This window comes from Ursus arctos, unplaced genomic scaffold (genome assembly GCF_023065955.2).
Source record: "Ursus arctos isolate Adak ecotype North America unplaced genomic scaffold, UrsArc2.0 scaffold_36, whole genome shotgun sequence".
Classification (NCBI taxonomy): Eukaryota; Metazoa; Chordata; class Mammalia; order Carnivora; family Ursidae; genus Ursus; species Ursus arctos.
In genome coordinates, this window is record NW_026623050.1 from 11,345,862 (window position 1) to 11,370,533 (window position 24,672).

Below are 24,672 nucleotides of genomic sequence, written 5' to 3' on the forward strand. Positions count from 1 at the left end.
AGAGAGGTTGTAAGCCCTTAGTATTTACCTTATTCCTACTCTCCTTTCTGTGTGGTAGGATAACATGAGGTTGATCTTTCAGTTAGGTATTTTTATTATTTTTATTTTTTTTAAAGATTTTATTTATTTGACAGAGAGAGAGACAGCCAGAGAGAGAGGGAACACAAGCAGGGGGAGTGGGAGAGGAAGAAGCAGGCTCCCAGCGGAGGAGCTTGATGTGGGGCTCAATCCTAGGAGTCCGGGATCACACCCTGAGCCGAAGGCAGACACTTAACGACTGAACCACCCAGGCGCCTCCAGTTAGGTATTTTTAGAAACTCTTTCCTGAAAGAGCAGGTTATCTGGTATGGCCAAGCCCAGCGCTGCAGCATGGAGGGGCATTTATCATCTCCCTCCTCTCTTTCCACACCCTTCACACATCCAGTGTCTCACTGCAGCAGGAACCTGCATGTGGGACAAAGCTAGAGAGAAAAAGACCTTAACATTCTTGCCGGCAAAATTAAAAAAGCATCAGAATCCCATGAGAAATGACAAGCATTAAAAGATGAACTATAACTGGAAACAAAAATAATGGGATTATATATAAATAATGGGATCCTTGCAAAACACTTGTCACCTCCCCTTGAAACCTGCCATTTTAACTGCCTGCAGTAATTCAAATGGGTTGGTATTCAGGGTCAACCCTATCCAAAATTGTGATGTTGGAAGAAATATATCTTTAAATGCTTCCCTCTGCACCCTACTTCACATCTCTTTTTCTCACTCACAAGCTCTTCCCTCAAGGAGCTTCCCCTCTGGTGAGAGGGCATGAAGGCCCAGCTCTAACACAAGCTCTGCTCCTAACTCCAACACAAGGTGGAGTGAGGGAAAGTGCCAATGGTGGGGGTTGGGAGGGTGGGTACAGGAGGAGAGAAGCAAGTATAAGGAGTGCTTTACCCAGGGGGTAAGAGGGGAACTGGGAGAAGGAGGCAGCCGAGATCTTTTTTTTTTTTTTAAGATTTTATTTGTTTATTTGAGAGAGAGAGAGCCACAAGTGGGAGGAGGAGCAGAGGGAGAGAGAGAATCTCAAGCAGGCTCCATGCCCAGCACAGAGCCCGACATGGGGCTCGATCCCAGAACCCTGGGATCATGATGTGAGCCTTAATCAACTGAGCCACCCAAGTGCCCCTGATACAGGGAGTTCTTGTGTAACACATAGTGGTGCTGGGCATCAGTGGGTCATCTAAATGGAAATAACTTTCAGGTTTTGGTGAAGACAGGAGCATGGAAGAAGACTTCTTAAGGTCAGGGTTAGAGAGAGGAATTGGATGTCCTCTCCAGGAAGTGGGAGTTGTAATAGGCTGTTGAGTTCATTGAGGACCTGAATGCAGAGCCAGCAGAGCACAGTCCTCATGCCACGTCCATCAGGTGACTGCCTGTGGCTTGACGATTTGGATTATCTATAATCAGTGCAGTTGTGGTTAGCAGGAAGATCTTAAAGGTCCATTTTGCTCTAAAAATCTACATGACTCTACAAGATAATCTGCTCTAAACCCCCAGATAACAGGTATTTTATGACCCTGGCTGATGCCAAAGACAAGATGGCATTGAGTAAGAGAGGAACAGGAGGGCCTCCAAGTACTCCTCCTTGGTACTTTGATTTCTTCAGTCGTACTCTTGGAAGCAGGATAATTTCTAGATCTGTTCTCTATGTTAGCTGATAACAAGATGATATAACCACTCAACAGTAGCTCAGCCAATGATTAGAAAGTTGGAATTTTCAGTCTCTTAAAATTTTCAGTCTCTTGGCCTTCCTCTTAATATAACTCCTTCATTTTAAACAGATTTTCAGCATTTTCTCCAGAGATGGCTAAATGGCATCAGCACTGTGTTAACACTGGCAGACCCAACCTTAGAGCTCAAGAAGGGGTCACCACATGGGAAGATTTCAGGAGTACCTGAAAGATCCTGGTGTTCAAAGCCATCTAGCTCCTTTCCTTACAGCATGATTTCTTCTGTCTTCATTATTTTTTAAAAAGTTCCCTTTTTAAAAAAATTGAAATATAGTTGACACACAATGTTAGTTTCAGGTGCACAACATAGTGATTCAACAACTCCTTATGTTATGCTATGTTCATCACAAGTGTAGCTCTCATCTGTCACCATACAACACTATTGTAATACCACTGACTATATTCCCTATGCTGTACCTTTCATCTCTATAACTTATTCATTCCATAATGGGAAGCCTGTACCTCCCACTCCCCTTCACTCATTTTGCCCATCCCTTCCATCTCCTTCCTCTGTCAACCATCAATTTGTTCTCTGTATTTATGGGTCTGTTTCTGCTTCGTTTGCTCATTTGTTTTGTTTTGTTTTGTTTTTCCACATATAAGTGAGATGATATGGTGTTTATCTTTCTCTGACTTATTTCACTTTAGGTCCATCCATGTTGTCATAAACGGCAAGATCTCATTCTTTTTTATGGCTGAATAATATGCCATTGTAGGTATATACACACATATATGTACACACATATACACACATACACATATGTATGTACACACATATGTACACACATATACACACACATATGTACACACATATACACACACACATCTTCTTTATCCATTCATCTATGGATGAACACTTGGGCTTCTTCCATATCTTGGCAGTTGTAAATAATACTGCAGTAAACATAGGGGTGTATGTATCTCTTTGAATTAGTGTTTTTGTATTCTTTGGGTAAATACTCAGTAGTGAAATTACTGGATCATATGGTAGTTCTATTTTTAATTTTTTGAGGAATCTCCATGCTATTTTCCACAGTGGCTGCACCAATTTGCATTCCCATCAGAAGTGCATGAGGGTTCTTTTTTCTCCGTTTCCTCATCAACACTTGTTCTCTCTTGTCTTTTTGATTCTAGCCATTCTGACAGGTGTGAGGTGACATCTCATTGTGGTTCTGATTTGCATTTCCCCCGATCATTAGTCATGTTGAGCATCTTTTCATGTGTTTGTTGGCCATCTGTATATCTTCTTTGGAAAATCGTCTATCCAGGGCCTCTGCCCATTTTTTATTTGGATTTTTGGGGGGGGGGGGTGTTGAGTTGTTCTTCATTATGAACTATCCAACAAGTATCTATCAAATGCCTGCTGCATAACAGCCTATGAACCACTGTGCATTTGAATTATGAGTGAAGAGTGTTTTGGTTTGTTTGTGTGTTTGTTTCAGCTAGGTTACTGGTGTGCTGGAGAGGCTTTCTGTCGGTCTGACAGATGGCTGAGGACATCACAGAGGAGAATGGAATCTTTCTGGGGGTGAGAAAGGAGCAGGAAGGTCTTCTGTGTGTCATCTAACCTGTAGACAGTTTAAACAACCATAAAAAAAAGTGTGAATTTGAACTTTAGAAATAAAAACACATCTGGAATGAAAGTACACTGAATGGGATTACTAGCAGCTTAGACATTGCAGAAGAAAAGATTAGTAAACTTGAAGACATAACAATAGAAACTGTCCAAAATAAAACACAGAGTGGGGGGGGGGTGTGATGGGGGGAAAGACTGGAAGAGAGAGAGAGAAAGAGAGAACAGTATTAAGAGATCCCTGGGATATCATCAAGTTGCCTAATATACATACAATTGGAGTCCTAGAAAGAGGGGATAGATGGGAGAGACAGAAAAAATATTTGAAGATACACTATTTTAAAAATTACATCTTTTTAAAAAAAGATTTTATCTATTTATTTGAGAAAGAAAGAGAGCAAGCACAAGTGGGGGGCAGAGGGAGAGGGATCCTGGGATCACAACCTGAGCCAAAGGCAGATGCTTAACCGACCCGCCCAGGCACCCCTAAAATTTATACCTTAAAGTATCTTTCATTAAGCTTCATCTTTTGGTACACAGAAACACAGTTGATTTTTGTATTTTGTTTTTGCATATTCTTGTGGAAATCATTCCTACCATCAATGTATAAGAAGTCCAGTTGCTCTGAAAACCCATTAGTACTTGGTACGGTCCTTAACTGTCCTGTAAACTGCTCTCTCATATAGAAACAGTCACCTTTTCACTGCCAAATCTAGCAGCTTCTCATTTGCCATCCTACCTGATTTTATACATCACTGAATATCACTGATCTCTCCTCCTCCTTACAGATTGGATCTCTATTTCACTTTTCCTCCTAGCTCACCAACTGCTTCTACTAAGTCTGCTGTCTCTTCTGGCTGTCCTATCAGAGCAACTGTTCTGACTTCCTGGGAGGATGGTGGTAAGCCTGGCAGGGATGGGTGGACATAGGAAGCTAGGTGGGTGGGTATGAGCTGTACAAGTTCCCAGGAAGGAGGTCTGGAAGAACATCTCAGGCTTGACCATGTTACATGTGAATGCAAATCCCAAGTGAAAAATTTCAGGCAGCCCATCCTTAAAAGGAGCTCCTTTCCCTCCTCCACTTTTTTTTTCTTTCTCTCTCATTAGGGCCTGCATCTACTATCTGCAGCTGAAGAAGCTAGAGCTTTTGTGTCCTCAAATTCCTACTGAAATTGTTAAAAGAATGTATAAATAGGAGCAAATTGTATCAGCATAGGAAGTCCATGATCAGCATTAACTGTATACTAAAAACCAGGAGAAACTTCTGCTAACAACAGAACCTAGGACTTGGCTTGAAAAGGCCACTGGAGATAGAGTCATGATTCTCCCCAGTGAGAGAAAGCACCTTATCTGGGAAGACATTACTGCCTGTCTGAACCAGTGTTATCTCTAACTCTGAGAGATAAGAGTTCTGGAAGGAAGAAGTTGAGGGTGGATTGAAGGGTCATCTGGATATCTCACCTTCCTGTCTTTGTGGACCTTTGGCATTCGATCTCCACTGTTAGCGTGAAGGAGATCTGATGTTTTCTGTTGTCTGAAATGGGCACATGAAACATATTTGGGTACTCTGTGGAGAAAGCATTCTTTTCTAAGCTAATACAATCCATCACAACTCCGCAATTAAGCACCTGGCCATGTTTGGTTTAGGTTCCCTTCTCACTCTACCTGGGCTGACGGCTCTCAGAAATGGTCATCCCCAGGTTCACAGAGTCTGCCTCCATTGTAAGTGTGCTGGCCTCCATCTGATAGACCTTTCTCATGCCTTACATGGTTTTCCAGCTCCTATTTGGCTTTCCACCTTGGCTTATTGATAACCTTTTTGCTTTTCAGACTTAGTCATTCTTAGTTTAAGCTAGAATCTGACAGATGGTCTGAGGACCATCAAAGAATCAGGCTGGGCCACAATGTCAGCAGCACTGGTGATGGATTTTCTGAAACTTATCCTAAGCTTTCCATTCTAACTGCTAAATGCTAATACCCTAGACCATAGGAGTTTCCATAGCTCTGTATCCCTTAGTTGGAAGTTTCCGCATCCTGTGAATAAGGTCATTGAGAAAATGCACGAACACCTTTGCTGCTAAGCCTGACTTGTACTACCCACTAATGCTCTGTTCAGCTAGCACTACCCACCACCTTTACCCTACTCTTTCTTGCTGTCAGTTGAGGCTACAGGCAGTAAGCACAAGACATGAGGGCTATTGTTAGTCCATATCTGAAAAGCCACCCATGCACATACCTGGAGAATTTATCAGTGGGTACATACTTCACAGCAAACTATGGCCAAGGTATTATGTTTCACCATTTATCAGACAGATTTTTTCTCAATTCAGCTTCCAGATAGAACACAGTTACTAACCCTCAAATTGTACCATTATGTAAAGCAAAGAGCTAGGTAGGTAGTATTAACAAGATCCCAGGCCAAGCAGGATACCAAGACCATGAACTCCCACACCTCTATTCCCTGCTTCTCAATTGGCTTAAAAGGGTGTGAGAGTTTGTTTTCTCTTTTCCTTTGCAATGCCCCATATGGCTTTTTTTTTTTAATTTTTTTACAAGGGAAGTCCAGTTTCAACTTGATATTCTAGGATCAGGTTGTTAATAGATTTTGCTAAAGTGATTGTTCTTATCTGATTTTTGGTGGCACCCACTGAACTTTGGTTCCCAGGAATTAGTCGAATGTGGTTACGAAGTGATGACAGAAATCGTTTCTAGGCATGTGATTTATATTTATTTTTGGACTAGTGCACCCCCTCTAATTTTGCAGTGGCTTTACTGAACTGGCATTTGACTGGGTATAATTTTAAATCAGGTTCACCTAGTGTATCAGTTTAGGTCCCAACAGGAAACAGATGGAATACTTAAATTCAGATTATAGGAGGGTTTATTTACAAAGAGACCATTACAAAGATGTGTGCAAGATGTAGCAGAGCCACAAGAAAGGATACTCCAAGAACCTGAAGTGGAAAGCAATAAACCACTACTACTCCTAGGCCTAAAGGGACAAGATGTAAGAGAACCCAGGAGAGTCAGATAAAGACCTCCTTGATACATTACCTCAGTCTTTTCATACACTCTGATCTCTTTGTGGGTCCCCCTGGTAGAACCCAATTAGATGAGCTGGAGGGTATGGGAGCCTGTAGTCCATAGGGTTAGGCTCCTAGGGTCCAGAGCCAGGTGAAGAGTGGATCTGGAGGGGCAAACCAAAGGTACCTGACACACACGGGACGTCTAAGATTAAAACTAAATTAGTTCCTTGATACACTTTGCAAATGATGTTGCAGAGATAATGAGGTCTCTCAGGCGCACTGATCCCTCCAAACAATCCTTTTTACTCACTACGCTCTCTATTAAGCATGGAAAGGCAACAGAGTTCTTGAGATCCTAAAGTATCCTCTTGAACTGATTCAGTTAGGTGGTGATAAAATTTATTTTCTCTTTTCTCAGATTACCTGTATCTGGTAATATACACTCTACTCAGCTAACACAGGCTTGGGCTCCCTGCAAAGGGGAAATGAGGAGGAGGGAAGAGGGAAAAGGAAGGCTTTGGTTAAGGAAGAGGTAGCATCTCAGATGAGAGAGATAGCAGTGAAGAAAGAGTCATGGAAATCTGTGAACCAAGACCCTGGGCATCTGAACTTAGCGACTGGTCCCAGCCCTGGCCTGCCTCAGCATTGATGGCCAGCTGGGACCTTCTTGCTGGCCTCGCCTTTTTTGGACCTTCCAAGAGTTTGGAAATTGGAGATCTTTGCTCACATGACTTCAGTGTGCTGAGGATACCTAGGAAGGGCAGAGACGGGTGAGCCTGGCCCAGGTAAGATGCAGCATAGGCGGGTGGTTGAGAGCTCAGATTCTGAAGCCAGGCGGCCTGAGTTTGCATTCTGTCTATGCTCCTTATAGCTTCCGTGACCTTGGGAAATTTCTTAACTTCTCTGTTTTCCAGTTCCCACCTCTGTAAAATGGAAAAGATAACAGTAACCACCTCAAGAACTCTGAGGAGCAGTCAGGGAGTTACTGCTTGTAAAGTTCCAACAAAGAGCCCAGCACATAGAAAGCACAATATCAATGTCAAATCAAACTGGAATAGCTCTACTAGCCAGGCATCTTGGCTCAGGCCCTGCCCACCAGGGATTCTTGAGGGTGGTGGTGTTTTCCTTCCAATCTGTCAGTGCATGTCTGATTGACAGCTCAGGGGTAGGGGTTCGTGTGGTTTTTAGGGAAGAATGGTCAAAGCTGCCTCTGAGTATAGGCCCTTTTTTTATTTTTATTTTATTTATTTATTTATTTATTTATCTATCTATTTATTTATTTTTTAAAGATTTTATTTATTTATTTGACAGAGACAGCCAGCGAGAGAGGGAACACAAGCAGGGGGAGTGGGAGAGGAAGAAGCAGGCTCATAGCGGAGGAGCCTGATGCGGGGCTCCATCGCATAACGCCGGGATCACGCCCTGAGCCGAAGGCAGAGGCTTAATGACTGCGCCACCCAGGCGCCCCAGGCCCTTTTCTGAATCTGGAAGCTATACAACCCCCTGTCCTTAAGGAACAAGGGAGAAGCAAGTCTCAAGAGTCTCTCCTGATGTGACTGGTGTCCACTTCTGTGGTAGGGGATTACTGAGGAGATTACTGATTACTAGTCCAGGTTGGGTAGGCCTATTCTGACCTCCCTTGCAAGGTTTGGTCTGACCTCTTTGCCGTGGCCACAATATTATCTACTATCCCCTGGCTACGTAACTTTCCTCATTAATAGAAAATTCTTCCTCCGGCCGGGTAATCTAAATTCTGGAAATTGATACAAATGGGATGAAGTAATTTTTGGTTATATATATCTTTACAGTTCCTTAAAGTTTAGGGGGAAATTTACTGTCCAGTGTATACTAAATTGGATTCATCTAACTATAGCAAGCACGTTTCCTTCGATCACAGGCCTGGGGTGAGACAATCACTTTCAGACTCTCTATGAAGTTCCTCTCTTCTGCCTATTCTCTAATAGATACACACAAAATGTTCGCACACACATACACACAAAAAGAATGTTCACAACAATGATAATTTGGAGAAACACACCAGACTTCTACCTAAAATTTTCAATCCTTGATTTATTTGACACGGAGAAGATAGAGCTAAAAAGACTTCACTCATTAGCAGGATGGATTCTGGAAGCCAAATTTTATTCACTTTAAGTACGATGAGTTCACAAAGAGAACAGCTTGAAATTCAACTCTGACCTGTTTAAAGCCTTTTGTCATTGTTGTTCCTGAGGGATCTCAATGGATAACATGTTCTTTTTCTTTTCTTTTCTTTTGAGACCTCTCTTTTAATTTTCTTTCCTTGTCCAATACTCTGACCTGAGGAAGCCAGTTTGTGTATTGATTGAACATGTCTGGTACATCAAAGGGCCATCAGACCGTAAGTAGTTGATTTGTGGCTTAGCCTTTACTTTTGCTCTTGAAGTGGTTGGGTATTGGGTAGAGATCCAAAGGGGACCAAAAGATCCAAAAGAATCCTTTTCCTCCCTTTTATTATTCATTAGAATAATGATGACCAAGATTTGGTTATTCATTAGAACAGTCTTAAAGAATAAACCTTTAAAAAAATTTTTTTAGGGGTGCCTGGATGGTGCCGTCGTTAAGCGTCTGCCTTGGGCTCAGGGCGTGATCCCGGCGTTCTGGGATCGAGCCCCACATCAGGCTCCTCGGCTGGGAGACTGCTTCTTCCTCTCCCACTCCCCGTGCTTGTGTTCCCTCTCTCGCTGGCTATCTCTGTCAACTAAATAAATAAAATCTTAAAAAAAAATTTTTTTTAAAGATTTTATTTATTAGAGAGAGAGACAGGATGCACACAAGCCGAAGGAGGTACAGAAAGAAAGGGAGAAACAGATTCCCCACTGTGCAGGATTTGATGCAGGGCTCAATCCCAGGACCCCAAGATCACCGCCTGAGCCAAAGGCAGACATTGACCTGACTGAGCCACCCAGGCACCCCAAGAATAAACCTTTATATCTCATCTTACCGATACGAAATGAGGAAAAGGAAGTCATGTGACTCGTGTCCTCAGATTGGACTCTTTTAACTTCATTCTGTAAGAGTTGGGGGAGAGAGGTGAAAACCAGAGTCCAGAGAGCATTTGATCATCTTCACAGGAATCTGCATGTTCATCCGCATCCTCTGTCCACTCCAAACACCACAGTGCGCTGAGTTTGGGGTATGCAAGATGGGCATAATAACATAGCCAAGGGCCATGTGTTATTAATTAAAAATACATGTGTCTAGTATTGATTACAAAAGCATAGAACTAAGTTCTTAACAATCTCTGGAATTTGCTTCCCTGACAGTTTTGCTCCTCAGAGAAGTTTTAAAGTTCTCAGAAGCCTTAGACCACTTATTTTCAAACTCTAGGTTGTGATCCATTAGTGAACCTTGATATCAATTTGTGGATCCAGACCAGTGTTAAAGAAAGAACAAACAAAAAATAAAAAAGGAAAGAAAGAAAAGAGAATACAATAGAGAATCCACATTACACATAATAATATTAAAGTATTGATTTATGACACTTTTATTTGTATGTATGTATGTCATCTAACCTGTAGACCATTTTTAAAAACCATATGGACTCTTTATATATCATTTCCCTGTTTCCCTCTGCTCCTCGCTCCATCTCACCCCAGATTTACTGTTAACGTCTTACGTTGATTCCACCCAGAGTACACGTACTCCCGTTTAAAAATCCAACCAGGTAATGGACAACTAGGATTCAGAACTCACATTGGAATAATGTTCTAATTGGTCCTAGGTGTCCTAAAGGGCAGTGTTTTGGGCCTGAGTCTTCAGTTTGTTTTTGGGATCTTGGTCATCAGAAATGATCCTTGATTTAATGCATTTCAATGGCTGGGAGACCAGATCCAGGTATGAGAAATTGAATGTGAGGGCTCTGCTCTTTTAGAAGAGCTCTTTCAGAATCCTAGAAAAATGAAAATTGGGGGAAACATGAGGAGGCTGTGCTGTGTCTTTTTAATGATGGTAGTAGGAGATCTGGTGGGAAAGGAAAGAGCATACTGGAGTACAACTAAGCATATACATAGGGGAGCTGAACAGCTGAGTCCTCTGTCACATAACGAGCAGCTCATAGGGATGTAGCCCACCTCCATGCGGTCATAGGGAGGCCAACCTCAGTAGCAGCAGTAGGCCCTAATCAGGCATGACACGATCCCATCTTCCCTCGTGTCCTTCCCGGCTTCACTCTTGTTCATGCTCTCTCTTTTTTTACTTTCAAATTTTCCTGAACTACACTGTGGCTGTCTCCAATTTTGATATGCCAGCCAAGAATGTCATTGCTTTTCAGGTCATATCTGTTTTTATGGGGGGCAATGAGAGTCAATGTTGGGGCAGGTATAAAGTAGAGGATGAAAATGTGTGTCCAGGGGCACCTGGGTGGCTCAGTTGGTTAAGCATCTGACTCTTGATTTCTGCTCAAGTCATGATCTCAGGGTCCTGAGATCGAGCCCTATTTCGGGCTCCATGCTCAGCTGGAGTCTGCTTGGGATTCTTTCCCTCTGCCCCTCCCCCTGCTTGCGCTCTCTTTCTCTCTCTCTCTCTCTCTCTCTCTCACAAATAAATAAATAAATCTTTAAAAAAAGGAGAAAGAAAATGTGTGTCCAAGAGATGAGCCAGTGTATACATCAATTTGATTCTAAGAGAATTTGATCCTATCAGTAAGCAGCACCAATCTCTTGCCCTTTGATCATTATCTTTGGAAATGTAAATGAAATAGGGGTTGGAGAGGAAGGCTCAGAAACATTTCCTTGTGACTTAGTACTGATGGGATGATAGATTTGTAATATACTTAAATGTATTCCTGAACTAGCTTATATTTAAATATCCACTGAGTATCTATACTGTATCAGCTGCTCTTGGGATGCTGAGAGCTTAATTCAGAGGCCTGAAACACAGTTCCCTTACGGCACACATGAGCGCATTCATCTCACCAGTCGCCCTATCATTCTCACTACAGTCCTTACCAATCATCCCTTTGTTTGGATGCGTGATGTCCATTCTCTGCTACCTGGGCCTTGTGCAGTGGATAGTTCAGAAGGTGAGCCATTGTCCTATACCAGTCAGGAAGTGGCCTTTCATCTTGTGATCTGTCAAGAGGCATAAAGATGACATCTATTTTGGAAAAATGTGTATGTGTAAGATGTAGCGTGGTAAAATCAATGTGAAAAGGCAAACCCTTTCAAGCATGCGGGATTTCAGATGGTGAGGTCCAGGATCTGTGTAAGCTGAGGGGCAGAGTAGGGACAGAAGATAAGCTGGACTACTATTTCATAATGAGTTTTAAGCTACTTGTTCTGGAAACCAGGAATCCTGAGTTCTGGTCCAGACTCTGTCTGTAACTTGCTTTCTAGCCTTGGGCTTGTCAGTCTACTTCTCTGGGCCTCAGTTTCCTTACCAGTAAAATGGAGGAGGGGTTTTGTGGTATACTCTCCAAGATTCCTGCTAATGTTAATGCTTAAGGTCTTTATATCCCTTTAGGTAAGCTGGGTTTTGCAAATCACCACAGGTACCACTGCCACAGACCCCCTAGCTGTGGCAGGAAGCATCTTTGTGGGATTGGTAAGCACCCTAAGGCCTTTGATCTTCTTTTTTTTGGGAAACACAAAGTGTGGCAGAAAGCAGGTTGAGAAAAGTATGTTTTCTTTCTAATAAGTCAAATATCTGAGGACAGTATGGGCAGCCAATAACTGATAAAAGAAAACTTGGAAGCTCAAAGGAAATTCTGCTTATTGCTTTCACACTTCATACCTAATAATGTTTATCTGGGCGTACTTAATTTGGTTATCCTTCACCACTGATTCGACTTCTTACACTGGAATGTATGGAAATGTCCTGGTCCAAATCTTCTTCAGGGGCTATGCACGATGTTACCTCTATATTCTGGTTTTTCCCTGTGACCCCTGTTTTCCAGGGTTTCTAAGGAGACAATAGCTTGCCTTGCTCAGGGCTAACACGAAGGCTCTCTCTCATAATACTTGTTTGATACATTTGTATGGAGTAGGTGCTCAATATATGCTATTGACTGATCAGCTCAATGCTAGGGACAATGGCTTGTCAAATTGACACAGAGTTAGTATTGAGGTCTTTCTCTCTCAAGGCCTTGGGCAGATAAACTGTTTCTGAGATGTTCTTAGGGTACTTCTGTACACTTCTACCATAGCGATCTACATTTTGCTGAAATTATGCATTATCAGCTTAGTTTCTTCTGCTAGACTCCTAACAGCAGAAGTTTACCTTATTCATATTAATATTCCTATCACTAAATGATAAATAACATTATTTTAGCTCAATACTAGATACAGTTTACATAGTTGGGTCTTCATAATTTCATAACATTTTAAATTTCATAACATTTTCACAAACATTATTTTTTTCAATTGAAGTATAATTGACACACAATGTTACAACAAACATGGTTTCTTTTGATTCTGTCATCAATACTGGACTTTAATCATTTATTTGCGATTAATTTAATAAGTACTTTTCAAGCAACTAATATGTACTCCATAAGGTCATTCATTAAGTATATGGCTTCAGACACTGCGAACACACAAAAGAAATGTACCAGTTCTCTTCTATAGCATTTTAAAATTTAAATGGATGAGACAAACTCGTGCGAAAACAGACGAGAACAATGCCAGCCAGGCAGGATACGAGTAGGTGTCAGAAGGAGTGAGGTAAACACTGGGAAGCTCTGAGAGCAGAGTTGGGTGCTGGAGGGGCACTCACACTGAAGGGATGTGTCCTGGGGGTTGGGGTAGGCACTCTCGGGCTGGGAGCTGCACCCTCTTGAAGCTACCAGCAATGGAGCCATGGACGCCATAGGCCTTGTTGATAATGCAGCAGCCATCCTGATTGCCTCTTTTGGCTGTGTTGTCCTTCATCAGTGCTGCCCTCTGCTGGCTAGAAGAATTGACAGACATACAGGATCCCCCTTTCCAAGTGAAGGTTGGGCTATCTATCCCTCTAAAGTGCGGTTAGTAGTCCTTAAACCGTGCATATTGTGACCCATAGTAAGATAAGAGAGAACATGGTTAGGAGAAGGGTGGAGACTGAGTCAAGGCTCCAGAGAGAGTCCTTGGCTCCTGGCCTCCTTTCCCTGGGATACCTCTTTCTTTCACCCAGGTCATCTGCTCCTGGAAGTGGAAGGGTAGAGGAAGAAGGAAGGAAGGGTGTTTTCCCTGATAAGAAGGTACTGTATTTATTGTGATTGGAATGTAGATGGGTTGTAGGTAAAGGTTTGGCAGTGGTCCTAAGTGGCTAAAAAATTATGGGCTGCTTCTGACAGAAATGAGGAAGACTGAGAGAGGATAAAGTTGTCTTGATAAGGGGCGCCTGGGTGGCTCAGTCCGTTAAGTGGTTAAGCATCTGCCTTCGGCTCAGGTCATGATCCCAGGGATCAAGCCCTCAGTCGGGCTTCCAGCTCAGCAGGGAGCCTGCTTCTCCCTCTCCTCCCCACTTGTGCTCTCTCTGCTCTCTCTCTCTCTCAAATAAATAAAATCTTTAAAAAAATAGTTGTTTTGATAAAACCATGAGGCATTTAGATAGTGTAAACATGAACTTGCTTACCAAATTCTGGGATATTATTAGAATAGAATGTAAGGAGTTTGGAAGTCACTACTCCATCCTAAAAACAACTGAAAAAACAAACAGGCTGAAAAGCCAACAGCACTTCTTGGATCTACAGGAGAGGTGAGAACATAAGGCAAACCACGGCCCCCAAGTTCTCTGGGGGGTACCAGTCACAGAGGACTTCCCCATACTTTTGTGAGTTTTACCTCCAGTACCTAGACCAGGTTCTCATAGTCCTATTGGACAAAAGTCCTCTAATGCTTTGGCAGGGAAAGGGGAAAATGTACAATTTTGAAACCAGAGAATTCTGTTCTTTTTAACAAGGATTTCCCTCAGGGGAAACTAGTTAACCAGGGCCTAACCTTCTGGGGTATTATCAGGGCCTACCTGACCTGGGAGAAGAGAAATACCCAACTCCAGCCCACTCTAGTCATCCTGTCCCACCTAAGGAGGGAGAAAAAAAACTAAGAAACACTTGTGAAGTTTACAGTCTAGATGCACAGGTCACTAAAAGACCAAGATCTAATCATAGAACTATAGCACACTTCCCCCTCCTTTACCCCTTACTACCACATTACTAAAGGTCTATTTATAGCAGTTCTTTTATGGGTACATCATTCCTGGCTATCAAGAAGAAATTACAAGGCACACTAAAAGTCAAAAAACACAACTTGAAGACATCCTGCCATGTCTGGATGTTGGAATTACCACAATGGGAATTTTAAACAACTACAATTATTATGCAAAGGACACCAATGGGTAAAGTGCATAGAGTGCAAGAACAGATGGGCAATGTAAGCAGAAATATAGGAATCCCAAGGGGGAAAAAAATGCTACAGATCAAAAAACACTATAAACTGTAACAGAAATGAAGAATGCCTTTGATGAGCTTATTAGTAGACTGGACACAGCTGAAGAAAGAATTTCTGAGCTTGAAGATATTATCAATAGAAACCTTCAAAACTGAAAGCAAACGGAACAAAGACTGAAAAAAAACAAACCCACAGAATATCCAAGGACTGTGGAACAACTACCAAAGGTGTAACATACACATTATGGGAATGCCAGAAAGAGAAAAAAGGAATAAAAGAAATATTTGAAACAATAATGGCTGAGAATTTCCCTAAATTAATGTCAGACACCAAATCACAGATCCAGGAAGCTCAGAGAACACCAGACAGGATAAATGCCCCCCAGAATTATACCTAGGCATATCATTTGAAATCACAGAAAGTCAAAAAGGAAAGAAAAAATACTGAAAGAAGCCAACAACAACAAAAAGTTATTATTAAGCTAAAAGCACTATTTACAGAACACAAAAAGATTTGAGGAACTAGAATGTTTGGTACTGCCAAAGCAAAAGATGTGTGTATTAGTAGTGATACATAGGTAAATGAAAAGAGTTCTGGAAGATGAGGTTGAAAGATCTTTTAAAACCTTGTATGAAATGCTAAGAATTTAGATTTTGACCGACAGAATTTTGAACACTGGCATGTTAAGATGTTTTTTCCAAAGATCATTCTGGTAGCCACTTGGATGTCAGGGAGACCAATAAACACATCACTGTAATGCCCAAGTGAGACATGATGAGAGCTGATCCTAGGTGGTTGTGAGGGTGGAGATGCACTAGACCAAGGAGAATCAATAGGATTGGTCGTTGCTAGATGGTAGAGAAAGGTGGTGAGGATGGGAAAGGACTCATAATGACTTCTTTCTGGTTTGGACAAGTAGGTCGAAGGGGTACCATTCTTTCACTGTGAAGAACAGGACTTGTTTCAGGAATAGAAGTAAAGAGAAGAGATTATGGCTTAATTCGGTTGTATTTGTTGACTTGAAGGTACCTGAGGGACCACCATATGAAACTATTCACAAGCCAACTGGAGTCTGGAGTTCAGGAGAAAAATCAGAGCTGGAGATGGATTTGGAAGTTATCATTAAGTAAGTGATTCGTTCACTCTACAGGTAGATGTTCATATGCTAGCTGCTTAACAGGTTACTATGCCAGATCAACAGATGTTACCCTCCTGTGTTTGGAGGTTATCATCAGAGAGGGCAACCATCAACCTCTGAAAAAATAATCCTTTTGATGTATTATTAAAGATGAATTACAAATTGGATGGATCACGGTCTGGCATAGTTTTGATTCCTATGTTCTTGTGGCAGTTCAGTGGCTGTCATTATAAGCACAATTTTAAGTAAATGAATACAGTGAAAATTGCTAATTTTTGTTTAACAATGAGTTGTCTTTACATCACTAAACTTCCCTAAAAATTTAATAAAATATTCTTCCTGCTCATTTCTGCCTTCAAAACTGCAACTGACTTTTTGCCTAAAGTCACTTCCTGAGCATTTAGAATCTGAAAGAGATCATGTTTTTGTCCACTTCATTTTTACTAAGCAAGTCTGGAGTGACTGCAGACCAAGATGGATGCATAAGGGCTCCAGAATTTCCCTTCTCCCATAGATGCGTTGAATGTACAGCTACACATGGAGTAATTCCGTCTGAGAGAAATCCAGAAACTAGTGGCCGAATGACTCCTACATATCAGACAACTGAAAAAATACTCACATCTAATTGGGTAGGGAAATCTGAGACAGTCTCCCCATGAACTGCAGCCTGGGGACAGCGCCATACAATCCAAGAGAACTTCTAACTCCCATCTTCTCCCTGTGAAGGAAAGAGGTTGAGCCGCACATCTAGTGCCCCAACTTTCAAGGCTCCCTACCGTGAGTGGTGGGCTCCCCAAACACCTAGCTCTGAAAGCCTACCGGGCTGGGGTTCCTGAGTCCCCCAGAACTATAGCGAATAAAGAAGCCATTCTTAATAGCACATGACTACTCGCTGTGTCTATGCCTCCAAGCCCCAGTGCAGACGGAGCTGGCAAAATGCCCATTGCCTAGTCTTTCTCTGGAAGGGGTTTGACTATATACTTTACATGCTGCTGCCTGAGGGTCCAGCTTCTAAGTAGCCTGTATCTAAGTGCTGACCATCTTCCTGGAGCTTGAACAAGCTGGTAGGCACTACCCCACATTCCCCCCAAGATCACTCCAATGGTAAAACCCGGTCATCAGCATCTCTCCGGAAGAAGCTTGTACACATGTCTGGTGCCACAGCTTTTGTGGCTGCCACCCGAGGGAGGAACTTCCAGATTGCCTGGATCTGATAGCCAACAGGACTTGCATTCATGAATATCACAGGACTGAAACAGACAAAGAAGCTGTTGTTAATGGACTTGTGCAAGAGCACTCACTGTGACTATACCCCCAGGGCTCAGTGCAGGGGGAGCAGGCAAAAACACCCATCTCCCAGTCTTTTTCTGGAAGAGGTCTGACTGCATACTTTACAAGCCACTGCCTGAGGATCCAGCTTCTAATCAGCATGCATCTAGGGGGTGACTGTGAGCCTCCCTGGAGTTCACTTTTCCCCTCCAGCTCCCTCCAACAATAAAATAAAGTTGCCAGCTTCTCCTTGGAAGAGCTTGTATACATATCTAGCATCCCAACTTTTATGACTGCCACCCAAGGGATGGGCCCCCAAGTCACCTAGCTCCGATAGTAAATGGGGCTTGCATTCCTGAGCACAACAGAACTATGGCAAACAAAGACACAGTTTTCAAGTGGGTGCAGAAGCAATCCCAGTAGCTATCCAGCCAGGCTCAGCATAGAGGGAGCAGGCAAAAATGTTCATTTCCCAGTTTCTCCCTGAAAGGGGTTTAACTGCATACTTTCCCGCCTGGTACCTAAGGGTCTGGCTTCAGCCTGTATGTACGTGCTGACTGCAATCCTTCCATTTGGGACACTAAAGAGGCCCACACTGAAACACATTATAATTAAATTGTCAGAAGTTAAATATAAAGAGAGATTCTTAAAAACAGAGAAAAGCAATTTGTTACATGGAAGGGAACCACTATTAGACTACTAAATGATTTTGTCAGCAGAAAGCTTGCAGTATAAGATCTCAAAATAAGCAACCAAATTTAACACTTCAAGGAACTAGAAAAGAACAAACTAAGCTCAAAGTTTATAGACGAAAGGAAATAACAAAAATCAGAACAGATATAAATGAAATAGAGGCAAAAAAGACAAAAGAGATGATCAAAGAAACTAAGAGCTGGGTTTTTTTTTTTTGAAAAGATAAAATGGATAAAATTTTAGCTAAGAGAGAAAGAAGACTCAAAATTGGAAATAAAAGAGGAGATATCACAATTGATAACACAGAAAGGATCATCTGAACAATTATACCCCAACATATTAGATAACCTAGAAGAAATGGATATATTTCTAGAAAGGTACAACCTACCAAGACTGAATCATGAGGAAACAAATTCTAAAGAGATTGATTACTAGGAAGGAGAGACTGAGTCAGTAATCCAAATCCTCTCAACAAATAAAAGCCCAGGATCAGATGGGTTCACTGGTGAATTCTACCAAACAGTTAAAATAGATTTAATATGAATCTTCTCAAACACTTCCAAATAACATAAGAGGAGCAAATACTTCCAAACTCATTTTATGAGGCCAGCATTACCCTGATACCAAAGCCAGACAGGAACAGCACAAGAAAAGAAAATTACAGGCTAACATTCCTGATGAATATAGACGCAAAATTTCTCGACAAAATATTAGCAAACCAAGTTCAACAGTACATTAAAAGAATTGTACACCATGATCAAGTGGGATTTATTTCTGGGATGCAAGGATAGTTCAACATGTGATATACCAGTTTAACAAAATGAAGGATAAAAATGATGTGATCATCGCAATAGATGCAGAAAAATCATTTAACAAAATTCAATATCCTTTCATGATAAAAACTTCCAACAAATTGGGACAGATGGAATGTACCTCAACATAATAAATGCCATATATGAGAAATTCACAACTAACATCATACTCAACAGTGAAAAGCTGACCACTTTTCCTCTAAGGTCAGGAATATGACAAAGATGCCCACCTTCATCACTTTCATTCAACACAGTACTGGAAGTCAGGGCCAGAGCAATTAAGCAAGGGAAAAAAAAAAGGCACTCAAAGCAGAAAAGAAGAAGTAAAATTATCTCTGTTTGCAGATGACTTGATTTCATATATAGAAAACCCTAAAGACTCCACCAAAAACAGTAAGACCCAATAAATGAATTCAGTAAGTTCAGGACATAATCAATATACAGAAATCAGTTGTTTCCCTACACTAACAATCAACTATTGGAAAAAGAAAGAAGTAAAATCCCATTTAAAAAAAAAATCCCATTTACAGAAGCATCAAAAATAATAAGATACTTAGGAAAATTTTAACCAAGGAGACGAAAGATCAGTACACTGAGAACTATAAAACACTGATGAAAGAAATTTAAAAAGACAGAAATGGAAAGATACTCCGTGTTTCTGGACTAGAATTAATATTGTTAAAATGTCCATACCACCCAAAGTGATCTACAGATTCAGTGCAATCCCGATCAAAATTCCAATGGCATTTTTCATAGAAAGAGAAAAAACAATCCTAAAATCCATGTGGAACCACAAAAGATCCTGAATAGCCACGCAATCTTGAGAAAGAACAAAGCTGGAAGCATCACACGTCTTGATTTCAAGCTATATAACAAATCTATAGTATCACTATAGTGATTCGCATAAAAACAAACACATAGAGTAATGGAACAGCATAGAGAACCCAGAATTAAACCCATGCATATGTCGTCAATTCATTTTCAACAAAGGAGCCAAGAACATACAATGGGGAAAGGACAGTCTCTTCAATAAATGGTGCAGGAAAACTGTTTATCTACATGCAAAGGAATGAAGCAGGATTCCTATCTTATGCCGGCATATACACAAAAATCAACTCAAAATGGATTAAAGACTTGAAATAAGGCCTGAAACCTTAGAACTCCTAAAAAAAAAAAAATCATAGTGGATAAGCTCCTGACATTGGTCTTGGCAATGATTTTTTGGATGTGATGCCAAAAGCACAAACAACAAAAGCAAAAATAAACAAGTAAGACTACATAAAACTAAAAAGTTTCTTCATAACAAAGGAAACTATCAACAAAATGAAAAGTCAACATACAGAATGGGAGAAAATATTTGCAAACCACATATCCAGTAAGGGGTTAATATCCAAAATATACAAGGAAACTTATACAACTCAAAAGCAAAAGTACCATAATCCAATTAAAAATGGGCAGAGGAACTGACTAGACAGTTTTCTAAAGAAGACATCCAAATGGCCAACAGGTACATGACAAGGTGCTCGACATCATTAATTAGCAGGGATATGCAAATCAAAATCAAGGAGATACCACCTTATACCTGCTGGGATGGCTATTATCAAAAAGACAGGAGACAATAAGTACTGGATGTGGAGAAGGATGACAGGAGACAATAAGTACAAGGATGTGGAGAAAAGGAAACCCTTATACCCTATAGATGGTAATGTAAAATGGTGCAGCCTCTGTGGAAAAGAATATGGAGATTTCTGAAGAAATTAAAAATGAAATTACCATATGATCCAACAATCCGCTTCTGGGTATACATCTAAAGGAAATGAAATCACTATCTGTACTCCCATGTTCATTGCAGCATTATTCACAGTAGCCATAGTATGGAAATAACCTACATATCCACTGACTGATGAATGGATAAAGAAAACGTGGTATGTATACACAAAGGAATATTATTCATTGTTATAAAAGAAGATCCTGGTATTTGCAACAACATGGATAAACAATTATGCTATGTGAAATAAGTCAGACAAAGACAAATACTGCATGGTATCATTTATATGTGGAATCTAAAAAAAAAAAGTCCAAAACAGAATCAGAGTTGAATGGTGGTTGCCTCAGATTGGGGATTAGGGGAAATAGGAAAAGACCAGTATAAAGCTACAAACTTTCAGATATAAGATGAGTAGGATCTAAGGATCTAACATATAACATGGTGACTGTAGTTGATAACACCGTATTATATAACTGAAATTTGAAACTTGGTAAGAGACTAGAACTGAAGTGTTCTCACCAGAAAAGAAATAAAGGAAGGGAGGGAAGAAAGAAAAAGATAAATATGTGAAGTGATGGATATGTTAATTAACTCAATGTTGGGAATCCTTTCACACATATATATATGTCAAATCATATTATACACTCAATATATTACAATTATAGTTCTTTTTTAAATTTATGTATTTATTTGAGAGAGAGCGTGCAAGCGGGGTGGGGTGCGGAGTGGGGGAGGGGCAGAAGGAAAGAGAAAATCTCAAGCAGACTCCCCACTGAGCACATAGCCAGAGGTGGGGTTCAATCCCCAATCCTGAGATCATAATCTGAGCCAAAACCAAAAGTCAGCCACTCAACCAAGTGAGTCACCCAGGCAATCCTACAATTGCATTTCTCAGTACACCTCAATAAAGCCAAAACAATAAATAAATACATACATATAAATACATAAAGTTAATTAATTAATTAAGCAGGAGCTGTTTTCTTTTCTCAAGAGGAAAATGGCTTTGGAATACCACCTTAGTTTTTAGAATAAATTGAATTATATATCACATTACAAGGCATAAATTTTGCCTCAGTTATATGGATCCATCTATAGGTTTTCGTTCTTGTTTTTCTTCAGCTGTTTGGTAAAACTTATTGATACACTTGTTGCATTGTTTTTATCTGACCTACTATGTATCTCTTTGGCTTTTCATTCCAGTTCTTCTCTGAATGGCACCAACCTTCCTGCCCCACCCCTCCGCCTGCATCTCTGGGAAGATAGAGTTCGGTGCCATAGCCCTTGCTAACTGCTGTGAGTTCTATGCCAGTGCTGTCTGTGCCTAAAGCTGGTCCATTTCCATAACAGTCCTGATCTTGATGATCTTTTGATGGCAAAGATGTTTACGTGCTTAGAGTTCCCACTCTACAATTAAGTCACCATGATCTTTAACAGTAAATGTAAAAATTTCATTTTGGTTCACTGTACCCCAATAATGAAAATTAGCATATATCTTTCCATTATTTGGCTGACCCAAATAGGAAATTCCTTATGGGCTCTGTCTGAGCTTAGATTTGAAATAAAAAATATTACCATATCAAAAAAGTCTTGCAAATCTTGCTTCAAGCTGCCATCTTAATAATTATGTGATGCAGTGTGCTGTAAAAGTGATTTGGTATATAACATGTACTGAGGTGAAAAACTATATTTCTTGGAGTTCTGTGGGTGAGCTGGGTTTATGGTACAAAAGTAGATACGAAAGTTACATGAATATTTAATGATACAATTTTCTGGTTGTCACACATTTGTAAATCTTCAACTCCTTAACATCATTACACAGGAAACAAAAAATATTTCCTGTATGCAAACTTGCAAGGAACATCCGTTTCTTAAAGGCCCTTACTTTGATGGGGTGTTTTGTTTTAGTGACAGATTTGCTTCAAGTGTACAGAGAATCCTTTAAAACAATGGATTTCAGCGGGAAGAAGCGGAAGTTTTTGCCACCCAGGGGACATTTGGCAATGTGGACATTTGGCAAGGTCTTGAGACAGTTTTAGTTGTCACAACTGGGGGGATGCTACTGACATCTACTGGATAAAGGCCAGAATTGCTGCTAAACATCTTCAAATGCATAGGTTCAGTCCCCACAACAAATTCTCTGGGCCCCATGTCATCAGTGCTAGGTTTTCTCCCTCTCCTTCTCCCTCTGCCCTGCCCCTCTCCGCGTGTGCGCGCTGGTAATTCCCTCAAAGACAGAATTGACTTCATTTAACAAGTTACTTTTATCAGCTCTCTGAATGTGGAGCTCCATAAGGGCAGAGACCAAGTCTGCTTGATTTGTTACCAAAGCCCTAGGAGGTAGCACTGCGCCTAACACACACACACACACACACACACACACACACACACACACACACACACACAGAGGTTTAATATTTGTTGAAAAACAAAAAAAGATGAAATTCCAACGGTTTGGGCATGAATACCTGGGGCACAACAAAAGGAGAGGAAATGTCTGCCAAATCAAAGAACACACATAAAGCACTTATACTTCCTTGTACAAAATAAGTTTTTAATCAGTGTTAGTTATTATTGCTACATAGGGTGGGGTTTATGTATAGGTAAAAATGGGAAGGCAAAGAGAGAAACAAACAAACAAACAAACCATGGAGCAAAATGATGCTGGGCTAGGGCTGTTTGTGAAGAGATGGCCAGTGAGGATTTCTCAAAGGCAGAGTAGGGTAAAGGACATTTAAGAACAAGGATACCTACCTCATATCTACCCTGCTGTAACCCCACCAGCTTTACCTTCAAATCTTTAGTAAAAGTCTGCTAGATACATGTTCTGCTGCCAGTGGTATTTTGGAGAATTCAAGAATCTAGATGGTGTGCAGTGTAGATGGTGTGGTATGGGCAGTCCAGTCAGCAGAGAGTCTCATTTTACAGAGGATGGGGGTGCAAAACCATTTCCATTAAATCTTATAGGATGGGGGATTCTCCAGTGGGTTGGGTGACTTTTGGAACATCAAGACAGCTAAACCTCGAGTTAACACTTTTATGGTTATATTTATTTCATGTCCTCTCAGCTGGATTGTAAATTTTTGCAACTAGAAATGACAAGAAACGAGTTGAATTTGTATGGCACTTTTCTATGTATAAATTTCTTTCTTTCTTTTTTTGAGGGATAGAGGGAGAGGAAGAGAGAGAGAATCTAAAGCAGGTTCCATGCCCAGCATGGAGCCCAAAGTGGGACTCGATCTCAGGACCCTGAAATCATGACTTGAGCCGAAATCAAGAGTTGGACGCATAAGCGGCTGAGCCACCAGGTACCCCTATGCTAACTCATTGGAACTAATGAAACCTTCTGGGGTAGGTGTGATGGTGTCACTCCCCACCCCTCCATTTTAAAGACAAGGAAATTCAGGCAGAGAGATGTTAAATACTTGCTCTTGGTTATAAAGCTAACAAGGACCTAACCCAGACTTAGGTGTAAAGGACATGGTTTATCAAGTCTTGTCACTATTTGGGTGAAATCTAGCTTTCTAATCTTGTTCTTACCACTATCTCATGCCACCCATCCATGTACACAATCATCACACAGAACTCCTGACTTTCCCTAAGAAATCTACACTTAAGGGACTTTGAAAAAAGTGTACCTAATGTCTCAGAGCTTCTGTTCTCACGGTTATACAAACGAAGATAAGATGGCTTTGTTAAAGGGTTGCTGTAGAGATTAAATGTCTTAACTTTAAAGCATTTGGAACATAGAGATGCTTAAAGAATGTTCCTCCTTGGTTTCCTGGCTTTCTTTCTCTTTCATATCTTCCAACTTAGAGTTCAATACTTCCTGCGTAACTCTACCATATATTCCTTATATTTCTTGCAACTTTGATGGCACCTGCCTCCATGTCCTGTGAATGTCCTACTACTTTCTTGGGCCCAAAGATAGTCTCAGAAGAATGGGGAGCAACTACCAGTTGCTCAGGTTGGTTTGAAACATCATGACAGGAGCCCCCTGCCATGTTTAGGGCACAAGGCGAAAGATCAGAACTGGTGAAGCCAAATTTGTTCCCAGGTGATGGGGGCGAGGTATATCAGGGAACGGGGACAGCTAGGTCATTATATGGTTTCAACACAAATACCAGACACTCGTGGTAAACATCTGTCATCAACAAGAAAAGCATGATGTAGGAAATTTATTAGAAACAACCCATGTCGTAGCTTACATTTTTCA

At 40.9% G+C, this 24,672-nt stretch overlaps 1 long non-coding RNA gene across 2 annotated transcripts in view; it reads left to right on the forward strand.

The window, feature by feature from the left end:
• LOC113269566 (uncharacterized) overlaps positions 1 to 24,672 on the forward strand; it is a 46,216-nt gene that overhangs the window by 17,186 nt on the left and 4,358 nt on the right. For both annotated transcript variants that reach the window (XR_003321487.3, XR_008957091.1), the window contains 3 exons: positions 15,805 to 15,905; positions 21,660 to 21,752; positions 23,627 to 23,764. This is a non-coding gene — a long non-coding RNA (uncharacterized LOC113269566). The remainder of the gene's footprint in view (positions 1 to 15,804; positions 15,906 to 21,659; positions 21,753 to 23,626; positions 23,765 to 24,672) is intronic.